At 41.0% G+C, this 12,679-nt stretch overlaps 1 long non-coding RNA gene across 1 annotated transcript in view; it reads right to left on the reverse strand.

Moving 5' to 3' along the window:
• Nucleotides 1–290: 290 nt before the first annotated feature.
• The window catches only part of LOC141768854 (uncharacterized), a 29,173-nt gene continuing 16,784 nt past the window's right edge, over nucleotides 291–12,679 (reverse strand). The window contains exons 3-4 of the long non-coding RNA XR_012594223.1: nucleotides 694–830; nucleotides 291–434 (exon numbers count right to left, since the gene is read on the reverse strand). This is a non-coding gene — a long non-coding RNA (uncharacterized LOC141768854). The remainder of the gene's footprint in view (nucleotides 435–693; nucleotides 831–12,679) is intronic.

A 12,679-nucleotide genomic window follows, 5' to 3' on the forward strand; every position in this document is an offset into this window, starting at 1 on the left:
GGATTAATTTGCTTAAACGCAGACAACTGCGGGCTGAAGGAACCATTTAGTTCCTTGAAAAGTAGTTCCAGGGACTAAAAGTCCTCTGAACTTTTGGTGGAAACCCAGCTAAATTTAGGATGAGGGTTAAAAATGGAGCTCAGAGCAATCCAGCTAACTCATCAACAAGTCTGCATTTATAATCACCACCATCACAGTTATCTCACAGCCAATCCTCAGAGTCTAAATCCACTGTATATATTCTATGAATAAACATGGAAGCAATACATTAAAATAGTGGAAACCCAGCCTTGTATGCTATTTATTGTGTATTCACAAAATGTGATGGAATGATGCATCTCGTTACTCATTGTCCAAGGGTTGAACTACAAAGTTTGTTTTCTTGTTTTGGGTATGTTGACATTTCAACGTATCTTCAGTCATCATCTGCTTTACTACACACACACACACACACACACACACACAAACACATCAGAAAGAGGTACCCGAATAAAAAACATGTTTAAATAATTCTATATATATATATATATAATATTTTTCTGCATACAAGCAAATACACACACGTCAATAACTCGCAGCTGCATTCACACACACACACAACACACATGCACAGACACAATGTGGCTAACTGTATGTGGCAGGGCAGTGTGTTTGGGTCAGTAAGTGGGAAAAGGTGGAGTGTGGCGTTCTCACCATTGAAAGCAGCGGCAGCAGAGATCCCAGCGGACTGACTGCTGTTTACTCTTCTTATTTGGTCAAGCAGACGGCTCTCTTTCGCAGTATTTAAGCTGATTCACACTTCCTGTTTCTGCTCTGCACAACCAGAATACCTGAAAAAACAATGCAAAACAATGTGGAGTTGCTTTTTTGCAACTGATGTAATAACTGTAAAATGTAATTAAAAAAAGATGCGATTTGGGCAAGTTGTGACTTTTCTGCCTTTATAATATGTGTTCTGCAATGCCTCCCTGGATACTTCCTTGGTTAACATCCCAACTAAAGTGTGACATGTTTAGTAAGCATATGACCTTCACTGTGGATACGCTGCTTACCCCACTGACAGCAGTACTTTGGTATAAATGTACTAAATAAAAGGACTTTTCCTCCCTCTGTGAGATTACATTCACCATGAATACATCTATTTTCCTACTCATAATGTTAGTATATTGTAAGTTAGGAAGTTAGATAAGATTAATGATTTAATGGGTAAATATGGCTTAGTATAAAAAAGAAAATTGTATACATTAAAGACATTAAATATAACTTTAATTGCTGCCCTGTAAAAACCTTGTATCTCCAAGACAACTTTTTTATGCGTTAAAAACTGGCATGGGGTCCCTTGACCTCTGACCTCAAGATATGTGAATGTAAATGGGTTCTATGGGTACCCACGAGTCTCCCCTTTACAGACATGCCCACTTTATGATAATCACATGCAATTTTGGGGCAAGTCATAGTCAAGTCAGCACACTGACACACTGACAGCTGTTGTTGCCTGTTGGGCTGCAGTTTGCCATGTTATGATTTGAGCCTTTTTTTTTTTATGCTAAATGCAGTACCTGTGAGGGTTTCTGGACAATATTTGTCATTGATTTGTGTTGTTAATTGATTTCCAGTAATAAATATATACATATATTTGCATAAAGCAAGCATATTTGCCCACTCCCATGTTGATAAGAGTATTAAATGATTGACAAATCTCCCTTTAAGGTACATTTTGAACAGATAAAAATGCGACTAATCACGATTAACTATGGACAATCATGCTATTAATCGCGGTTAAATATTTTAATCGATTGACAGCCCTAATACTTTTTCAAACCATAAAAGACACTTAATGCTGCAGTTTATCTGCAAATTTTTTAAATCACCAAATTTAGAGATTCATGGATTCCACTGGACAGAGAGGATATGTAGCAAGCTGCTATTCCAGGCCAGGAATTAATAGTTTGAGCCCCTCTGAGGTCCACTCACTTCAACCTCCACAGGCCTGGCCTAGGCCTTCAGCCAGGTGAGTCCAGCTGAAAGCATTCCTTCATGGGGGGGGAAGAGTGGAGTGGGGAATGGATGGAAGAAGATGAGTTGGGGTGTGGTGTTAGAGGGAAGACCCACCACCCACGAAGCTGCCACGCTCTCTGCTCTTCTGAAGGCCCCATACCTGCTAATTTGCATCAGTAAACAAGCAGCCGACAACTTCAAAGTGTTGACACCAATGAGGCCTGACACGGGAATGGAGCTGTGTTTAAGCATGTGTGCAGGTAAGTGCATTTATCAACCAGTGTGTGTATATTAGGTCTTATATCATGGGAATACCTTTCTGAGAATTTGAGAATATTTGATCAGTACAACACTGGGTGTCATTGGAAACTCATTCATTTAAATTTATAGTGGGCAGTTATAGACCAACGCAGTCTCACGGTAGTTCATGAAATAGTCACAAAATTTTATCGTAATTTTATTTGTGTACACAGACACAAATTTCCCCTTTTTGTGACGCTCAGCACGACTTTGAACAACGGGTTTTTTTGTGCGTTTTCCTACGAATGTCCAGCAACACGTGACGCACGTGTCGATTTCCACTCCAGTCTATTCAAAATAAAACTACTTAGTTAGGTTTAGGAAGAGATTGACTTGGTTAGGCTTAGGTAACAGAACTACTTAGTTAGGTTTAGGGAAAGATCGCGTTTTGGGTTTAAATAACACCAGAAGTGGTGTAATTTAAGTACGGAAGTTACGTGACAAAAAATACTCCGTTAAGTTTAGGAAAAGATCGTGGTTTGGGTTAAAATAACTCTGGAAGAGCTGTAACTTAAGTACAGAAGTTACATGACAAATAAATCAACTCTGACTTGTGGTTTCACACGGGACACGAACACCGGTCTCCTGGGCAAAAGTCCTGTGATTTTTGACCCAATCATCCACCCTGACCTCCACCCTACGCGGTGTTCGCCGCTCTCTATACTTCCAAGTTCACAATTACGTGGATTACATACGGAGTGATTTTGTTCTGACCATCACGAAAAACAATTGGGTCTATGTACACAAATCAATACATTAAAATATTAGTGTGACTGGGCTGTATAGACTCATATGCTATTTCAGAGGATTTATAACCTTAGCAAGTGTGATATTTTTTAAATACTTGTAGTATTTTGTACACATTTTGTTATGAAGTAAAATACTGGTATGGACAGCATTCATATCAGCTTTCAAAACACAAATCAGTGAAACCCCAGTGTGTGTAGCCGTATGCTAATAAAAATCCATCAATGTGAATGTGTGTATACATGTTTCTTTAGATGGGCCACCACCCACGGAGACATGTCAGGTAAATATTTAGAGGGTGGTGGTGGAGGGTGGGGGGGGGGGCGGTGAAGGGTCCAGTGTCCAGAGAGGACACATGCCATCTGAGGCTATCCATCCACTTCACGCAGGCATCCGATACAGACGGAGACACCTGATCCTGCATTAGGCCGCCTCTGAAGCTACGCAATATCACAGCTCACCCCAAACATCAACTTGAACCAAAGGGCCTCTGGCCAAATAACTCAATGTGTGTATATGAGCAAGTGTCTTCACTTGTATTCCTGCTTGGGCGTTTACGTCATGTTAGCTAAAAAAAAATCACATAAACTTGAAAGACATAGAGACTGGAAACAAGACGTTGAGTAATTGTTTTCAGCTGTAGTAATTCATGTGGGGATGTGTAAGTATGCAAGCATGTGTCGTGTGTGTGTGTGTTGGGGGAGTTGTTGTCATTTGTCACATGGAGAGTCACAGGTGACGACAGAGGCTTTTCTAGGTGTGTTTTCAACAACAAGAGCTGTAGGCTGAGGGTTAAACAGGGAGGGGGGAAATGCATCTAATATTTGCACCCATAACTCAGACTAAAAGATCACCAGCGATGCCTCCAATTAGGTGGCAGGTATACGTTACAGCAGAGTGATCGCAATGCATTAATGTCAACACAGGAGTGAAAGTCCTACCTCTCGCTGTGCAGGTCATGTCTCGGTACCCAAATGCCCACCTCTCCCCCGGCCGTGCCAGGTGTTCTTACACCAGCAAACCACACAGGGGAGCTACTGCTTTTTCCAAGGCCTGTAACAGAGACACACACACACACAGATTCACACTAACTCATAAAGTCTCTTCAGCCAAACATTCTCTCGAGTCAACCTGCTGCTGCACGGGGTTCAGCACGGATCAGCGGTTGAGCTTCAAGCGAGAAAGGCAGTGATTTCTCTTTGCAGACAGTAGACGAATAAAAATATGCAATAAATAATATGCAAGTGTTGCATCTGTTTTTTTTTATATTGTTCCCTGATTTTAATAAGCTAATTTGTGACAAAATAGATGATGGTTGTCAAAACATCAACTGATCACTGATAAATAACTCTGGCTGCCATTGAAATATCAATAACCTATCTCCTATTTCAGTGATTCCCAAAGTGGGGTCCGGGGACCCCCAGGGATCCGTGACGCTCTGTCAGGGGGTCCGCGAAAACAATTTGCTATAAATTATAAAACTGTGCTGCACCCTTAAACAGTGTATATCTACAGATGGGGAACTTTTGCATTAATAAAACAAGCATATTGAGTCTATTAATCCTACCCATGTTAGCTTTGGGCCGATAGAAACTCTGAGAAGACTGTGACACACAGCAATAAGTTCATTATTTTGAAGTTGAAGCACTTACTGACAGTCAGCTTTGGACTGGTAAATTTAAATATCTGGATTTATTAGGACTAAGCCAGTCTTGCTATACTGTTCATTTTCTGAAAGCTTTTAAGATCAATTACTTGAAATGTGGACTATAAATGCTGACAAGTTGAGTGCAAATGCAATTTGAATAAAATCACCCTCTGATTAAAGGTACATAAGTGGTATCAACATTCAATAAAATTGCAAATTTCAAATTGAAATGTGCTTCTCACTATGAAACATGTCTGAAGTCTTTAGGTTGAAAAGTTTTAGGTTACAAATAGTTCCAATGGCAAGCTAAGAGACAAATGGTAGTAAGCATTATGCTTAATCGGTGTACGATTAAGAGGGATCCTTGGAAAATGTTATCCCCTGTAAGAGGTCCCTGGCCCCAAAAACTTTGAGAACCCTTGTCCTATTTAGTATGTAAAAGTGGGGGGCTATATGTGTAGATTTTGCCCCAATCAATAATGTCAATGTTGGTGGTATTTTTACTCATGCACATAGCTATTTTTTTTTTTTAAAAGCTACAAGATTGATATTATGTTGCTTTCACAGACAGGTCAGCAAAAAGATCTCAAGTTTCAACAGGACTAAAAGGTTTTATTAATTTTCTTGTTTGTAAAAAGTAGTATTATTTTGATTTTATGTTATTGTAGTTGTAGTTTTGCTTATGCACATATAGCTATTACATACAAGTGTGTTGCTTTTATGGGCAAGTCAGTAAAAAAGATTTTCGGTTTCAACAAGAGGAAAAAGGTTAAATTAAAAAATTCTTTACAGAGGGAAAAAAAACACACAGAGTGAACAATATTGATGTCCAACCCTCTTCCTGTTAGTCATATGTAAACACACCTCGGTATCTAGGACAATGATGTCAGATACGGTAAGAGACACACAGCAAGCAAGGACATGTTCTAATAAATATCATTACATTCAAGCTGGCTGAAAATATGCCAGCCTGCGAGACGCACCGTGCGACTGCAGCCAAGATTAATGAGCTGAGAAATCAGACCCAAACACAAGGGCTATTTTCTTCCACATCCAGTCCACTCCAATGTTCCAATGCCCTCAGTGTAAGCCACATGGGAGGTTGCTCCAACACGCATGACGGGAAAGATTTCTGCACGGCTGTGCAGCTTGGTTCATCTGTCAGAGGGTTCACCCAGATTTTACAGTGCGGGAGAAGACGATAGGGGCCTGTGGAATATCTATGAGTAACATCAGGGTAAATAGAGGTATTTAAAACTGTGGCAGACACACAGCTCAGGTAATCAAGAGGATCCAAAGTGTACTTGGAGGTTTTATTTTGTAACCAGAAGTCTCTCTGGTTAGGAATGACTGGAGGTTATCAGCTTTTTTGCTCATTGCTATGGTTCTATGGTCCCTTTTCATTGTTAAAACTGTTTTTTTAAAGACAAAAAAAAACAACTTTTGTCATATTTTTCTTTAATGCCAGCTGCAAAAATAAAAGTTTTGTTTTTTTCAAATAATAAAAAAAAATATTATTTAGTGATTTAGTTAGATGTCACACGACTTTACATCAGGTTTTGTATGTTTATTATTATGTATATTAATTTTGTTTTGTTCTTTGTTTTACACAAGTAGTGTATTACTCCAGTTTTATGTGTTCTCAATGAATTGCTTCGTAAAATAAATTACTGGTAAGTATTATGTAAGTAATTTAAGTCTGTAATTTAATTTGCCTGAATGATGATTGAATGAATCACAAATTAAGTATTTTATTTGTTATGACGCAGCTTTTGTTTAATAATGTTAACTATATTTTTCTGTTGAAATATGTTTTTCTAAGGACACGTAATAATTTATTTTTTTTAAAACTCTTATAGCTCTTATATCTTAGTACATTTTTAATATTAAAAATGTACTAATATTAAAAATGTACTAAGATACAAGAGCTATAAGAGTTTTTTTCTATTATTTGATTATCCTTTCAATTTTAATAATAAAGTCCACACGTGTACTGTATGAAAAGCTAAAGTTAAAGCTAAAAATAAAACATGTACTATATTACATCAAGTTTTATAAAATGTGTATTTTATTTAGGGGTGTAAACAGTGTATTTTAAATAGAGCCAGAAATGTTAGAAATAGTGTGTGATTTCTTCTGATTGGATTTTACATATGATGCTAATAACAATATAATCAAACAATGTTCAAATTCCCCCAAAATACTACTTAATGCAAACAGAAAAGCTTATCAATACTTCCATGAGTAAATTCTTTGACTGCTCCGGGAACAATAGGCGAGGGAACTTTTTCATTATACGAGGGCTGTGTAATCTCTGGACCCTTTGTTTTCCTTCGGACTCTCAAATGTTCCTCGCCACCTCCAGAGCTGGCTAATGGATGCAGATGGAGGAAGTGTTTGACATTATGGACACAGCAGTGCTTGTTTTAGAGGAGCTGGTCATGTGGTCTGCCCTATAGCAGGCCACACAGTACCCCCTTAATGTGACCCAGACCCCCCAGCCAACTCCAGGGGGTTTCAGGAACTGTCCGCTCAGGGGGGAACTGAGTGTCAGTTTAGCCCCCCCAGTGAACACAAGTCAACATGCCTTAATCCCCCCATCACCTAAAGTTACACTTTTGGTCTGCAATTAGCCGGCCGACCTAATCTCCCCCACGCCCTCCTGAGCTCGCTCTTTCCTATAGCCCCGACATGGAGCTCCGAGCCGGGGCTGTGGCCAGAGTGCAGAGCCCTGTGCTGGGACCCAGAGGTGCTGCCGGTATTTCCGTGGCACAGTGCCGGCCCGGCCACATGGTCCCTCATCTTTCACTGTCACCGTGCTGGAGAGGAAGAGATCAAAACAAACATGTGGTGGCAGGGAGAGCCTGACATGATGAATCGCTGTAATCAGTACCAAACAGCCCAGCGCTCGCTCCGATTGGTGGAGGCTGCTTTTGACAGATTCTCCTAGTGACTGAGTGACAAGACGCACAGAGCGAGATCTATGACCTGAAGCACAGCCCACGACCTGAGATGTGGCTGATCCAAGCAAAACCACCACCGAGGGGAAGTCTGCAGATCATTATACACCGAGATACACTGAATGTAAACACTGCCTATGGTGGGGAAATATTTCCAACATGGAAGCCGGGTGTTTGGTGGGCGCCGTGTCCATTATCAACTGGCCCGGAGCCATGCCAACAGGAATGATGGGGGGTGTAAATTCCAGCCCTTGGTATCAGCTCCATTCTGCACATTGTTTACCTCCTGTGTGACTTCCTGCTTCTTCATCTTGGAAGAGGAGCACAGGAAGGCCCGATAGTCCCACTCAACCCAAATCTCTTGTACGCCCAAACAAAAAGCCACATTGTAGCTCATTTTCCTGTCTCCTCCGCTGCACATTTCCAGCCGGGGGGGTGTGGTACTGGCATTCCTCAAGGTCAAATCTCTGCATGCCTCTGATCCCCTAATTTCACTGTTTAGGGTTGGTGTGGGGGTTTCTCTAATGGACATGTTATCCACTTCCTGCTGCTGGTAAGAGGCGATCCTGATCCCGCTGTCACAGAACGAATCGGCGCGTTAAAACCGCACTAAACACCTTCAGCGTTTCAAATTGGGGGCGTACTGGAGGACTCATCATCTTACCGACCCCTGAGGTTGGAGTTTTTTTCTTCAGATGGGCCAAAGGGGACGCTGCAAAAATGAGGAGGAGGAAGAGTGGAAGAAACGGGATCAGCCCCTGAAAGGTGCATTTACTGACCGGAGTGACTTGAAAGGAAATATTCACTCAGTTGAGTTTGGGGAAGAAAAGAAGCAGGCTCTGGCCACCCCGCTGATTTACACATTACCTCCACTAACAGTTATTAATTTCAGCTGGAGAGGGAAAGTAGTTAATGGGATATGCACACATGCACTTAAACACACGCTCACACACATGCACAGTGGGCCTGTCTGTAATGGCCTCTGACTAGAGGTCTGTGGTTCAAGTTCACGAAAAGCAGAGGCTGGTGAAGAGTGAACAAGCCAGGGTGGCTGCAAGAGGGACAGATGGAGCGAGGGTTGCAGGGACGGAGGGATGGAAGAAGTTTGGGGGGGTTGAGGGGCATGAGGTGGTGGGGAGGGGGTCTCGGCCTCAAGCCCCCTTCTGCCAGAAACAACAAGCAGGCCTTCTCATATTCAAATAAATACCGAGCCAGTGGGGAGCATGGAGGGACGGCAGATAAGGAGGAGGCAAGGGGGCGAGAGCCAGGACTAGAGGGACTGGAGGATGGCTTCTCTGCTTCTCTGCTACACTGAAGCCTCTTTAGGCTCACGGGCCGGGGCCGAGAAGAGCAAAGCAGGCAGTGACAGATTTATAATGAGCGTAGACTCTGCCCTTGTATTTAATACCGGGCTTAAGATGTATTAGAGAGACAAAGGCCGCGGATCCTGCCCGGGGAGAAGAAAGGCCTTAATTAATTTGTGGAGATCACGGAGGCCCCGAGCCCACATCATCGGTTCTTTGTGGCAGGAATGCCAGCTATTTACCGGCGCTCCAATAGGGCTGCGGGGAGAGGCGAGGTGATGACGACTGGGGCCGCCGAGCAACAGATAGGGAAAGGATACTTTTCAAAAGCTAAAAGCTTCCCAGTTTTAAAACAAAGACGGGAGGGAAAGAGAAGAAGTGATTTTGAAAAGGGATCTGACTCAGAGCAATCCCCCCCACCACCACCACCACCCTTCCTATGTCCTACACAGACATTCCAAACTGTTTTGCTCTTTCTCAGTTTCTCCATGAGAAATGCAACTTGATTAATACTGATAACAACTCAGAAAGGAATATTCAGAATACTCAGTGGTACCACACATACTGTAAATACACAGAAATGTGCATACACTGCCATTTTCCTGTCCTGATGAAATAAAGAAATACACTTTTATTTCCCTACTATATCTTACAGTAATCTCCTGGTAGTCGGATGATAACTTAATGATAACAAGAGTGTTGCTTCAGGTGTGGAGTGGCTGAGGGGAGCAGAGTGTGGAGGCCGGCCTGCATCGGCCTGCATCGGCCAGGCTGCACAGAGGCTGTTGAAGGGCACAGTTGGCAGCTGTCAGGCCTATATTCGCTAACTCGGAGAAGACATGTGGAGAGAGGACCTTCCTTCCCAAAATAAACAAATAGCGGTGGCACACATCTTCCCAGACAACTGCACAGAGGGAGGGAGAAAGTGATGCTTTTCTTTCTTAGTTTCTTTTTAGTTCTGCATGGCGGTTTGGACAAATAGAGCAGGTAGTGGAGCGTCGAACCTCAGAATCAATAAAGACAAGGCCGAAAAATAGGCTGCGAGCAAAATACATATATTACACAATGTGGGCTATAATGAATAAACCACTGAAAGAAACAAAAAATCATACGAGGAACATTTTCTGGAATTTGTTAAGACGTCAATTTAAAACACGATATGCCATTATGGTGTGGTAATGTTCTTTCTAAAACATGCCTGTGCTTCCTGTGAGATGAACAATATTAAAAGGTGACGTCTACAGTCTGTTTTCCCATGTTTTAACAATGTGTGTGGGAATATATGTTGGAATTTGCCTGCGAAAGACACCAGGGAATCATGATTTTCACCTTTGCTCAGCCATTGTGTTCATTTCCATTGTGTTGTTTTATGCACATGTCCATTTTTATGATGACCCCTAAAATACAAAAGAGAGCAGGGCTGAACAGGAAAACCACATTTATATGCCAACAAGGAAATGTGTTTTTGGGCTCATTTTTTCTTTTTTTTCAGAAATAGAGAAATTTCCTGTAATATCTACAATAAGTAAATATGTCTGTAGGAGTCAAATAAATCTCCTAATTATAAAACATAATTACTACCACAGCCTAGCTCTATAGATCTGATTTACTTTTAAAATTATATACAAACACTAAACTAGATCTTTAAGTGATTTTATGATATTTGAATGCCTTATTATATTATTCCTATAAAATACCTTTAAGTGTGTGTAGCTTTGCTGTGATATTTGTATTATGACTGTATCTATTGAAAGTGACTATAGGATTACTGTCGCCTTTACGCATGACTGGCAGGCTACTGAAGGACGACGTGGATCTGCAAACATCTGTAACACAATGTGTGCACAAACTCCCATCGATCCCCGCGGCAAACGTGCACGCGCGCGCACAACGAAACTCAGTTTGTCATCATCTCTTACATCCGCGTGCATATTTGCACATAAGATCTATCTTGTACACCAATAGAGCGTTTTTTTATTTGTATTTATTCATGATGGCAACCAACGCCACGGGAAATCTAACCACTCACCGACAGATGATAGAAATTAAATTATAAATAAGGAAAAACAAATACTGATGGACATCGGACAAATATTCATCACTGTGGTCAACTGTTTGGACGTTTGTACTGAAAAATTCTAATTAGTATTCGCGCTGATGTGGATATTTCATGTCGGGAAAGGACTTGGACTTTTTGTTTTTTTTCTAACCGGAGGAGTGAATGAAGGCATTCACAAATTTAGCCAACCGATAAAATCAGAACACTGCTGGTGCTTAAAGACAGCAGACTGCTTGCACCTGCACAAGAGGAGAAGAAAAAAAATAAAATGCATATTTTAATAATGTATATTTTTGCATTTGCATCTAGTTGACATTCTATATCCTCATCTAGAAAGCAATGATTAAATTATAATGACATTAAAGATAGATCCTATAGTGATATAACAGTCCTAACAGGCTTTTTAGATAATACTAATAATAGCTATTATTCTGTTTTACTATTTTAGAAATAGTATGAAGTTTTTTATTTTTTTTATTTATTTATTTATCAACGCAATGTTGATAAATAAATAAATAAAATAAATAATGTAAACATAAATAAATAATTTTCTTTAAAAAAAATCCCGATAAGCTTACTCAATTCCTCATTCCCGTTTATTCATAAGGTGTAAATTCAATATGAATTGATAACTTGTGCTATTTAAGGAGTCTTTTTTTCACTTAAATTTTCTTCTGATTATAGAATAGATTTTTATTTATATGCATGTTTGTCCTCCACAATGACCACCGGCCGGAGGTCCTGTAGATATCTGAGGCACCTTTATTTATGAACACTTCCTTCTGCATACCTGCGTCTCTCTGTGCGTTCCCTAAAGCCCCGCGGAGAGAGCTGGGACACCCCGGGCCAAGCCGAGCCGAGCCGGGCCGTGCCCTCTGCTGTCAGCGTCAACTGCTCACTTCCTCTCCCTCTTCTTCAGGGATTTAGACTAATATTTAGATAGGATGAGGTTTTTATACGTGGAGTGCGCCGCCTCGGTCCCTATACTGCTCCAGTCACGCAACATGAATGTGAAAATGATTGTTTTTATGATGGGTCTAATAACCCGTGATTTATGAACCGTTAAATGATGTGAGCATGTAATTAATAATTTTATCAGCCTGATTGTTGCGCAGACGGGCTCGTTAAATTAAAGACTGCAGAAATAAATATCTCCGAGCAGGAAAACATCAAAGCAGATTAGATGCACTTTTACTGTGCGTCTGAGGGAAGGAGAGGGAGCAGAAAGAGAAGAAGAAGAAGAAGAAGAAGAAGAAGAAGAAGAGGAGGAGGAGGAAGAAGAAGAAGAAGAAGAGAGAGAGAGCGCCCACAGCTTTTTGCAGATATACCGATGACCTAATCACATCTCTGTTTAATAATAACTCAGGAATAGCAGCCTCCGAGTCTTGACGTTTACGAGATCTGTGCCATTTAATGAGGCATGGGCGGGACATTTTTTTTTTTTGGTTTGGTGATTTGTCATCATGTTACCACAACAGGACACACAGGAGCACACAGGCCTGTACTGTCCTGCACCACATGAGGAACACAAGCCTCCGATGGATTCACATGTAAGAGACCAAACCAACAGCATGGGGGGAGATCTGTGCTGTGTGTCTCTGAATGATAAAAACCTGTCAAACCAATGTTATTACACACAACTGCAATGAGAACACTTTGTTTT

This window comes from Sebastes fasciatus, chromosome 6 (assembly GCF_043250625.1).
Source record: "Sebastes fasciatus isolate fSebFas1 chromosome 6, fSebFas1.pri, whole genome shotgun sequence".
NCBI classification, from domain to species: Eukaryota; Metazoa; Chordata; class Actinopteri; order Perciformes; family Sebastidae; genus Sebastes; species Sebastes fasciatus.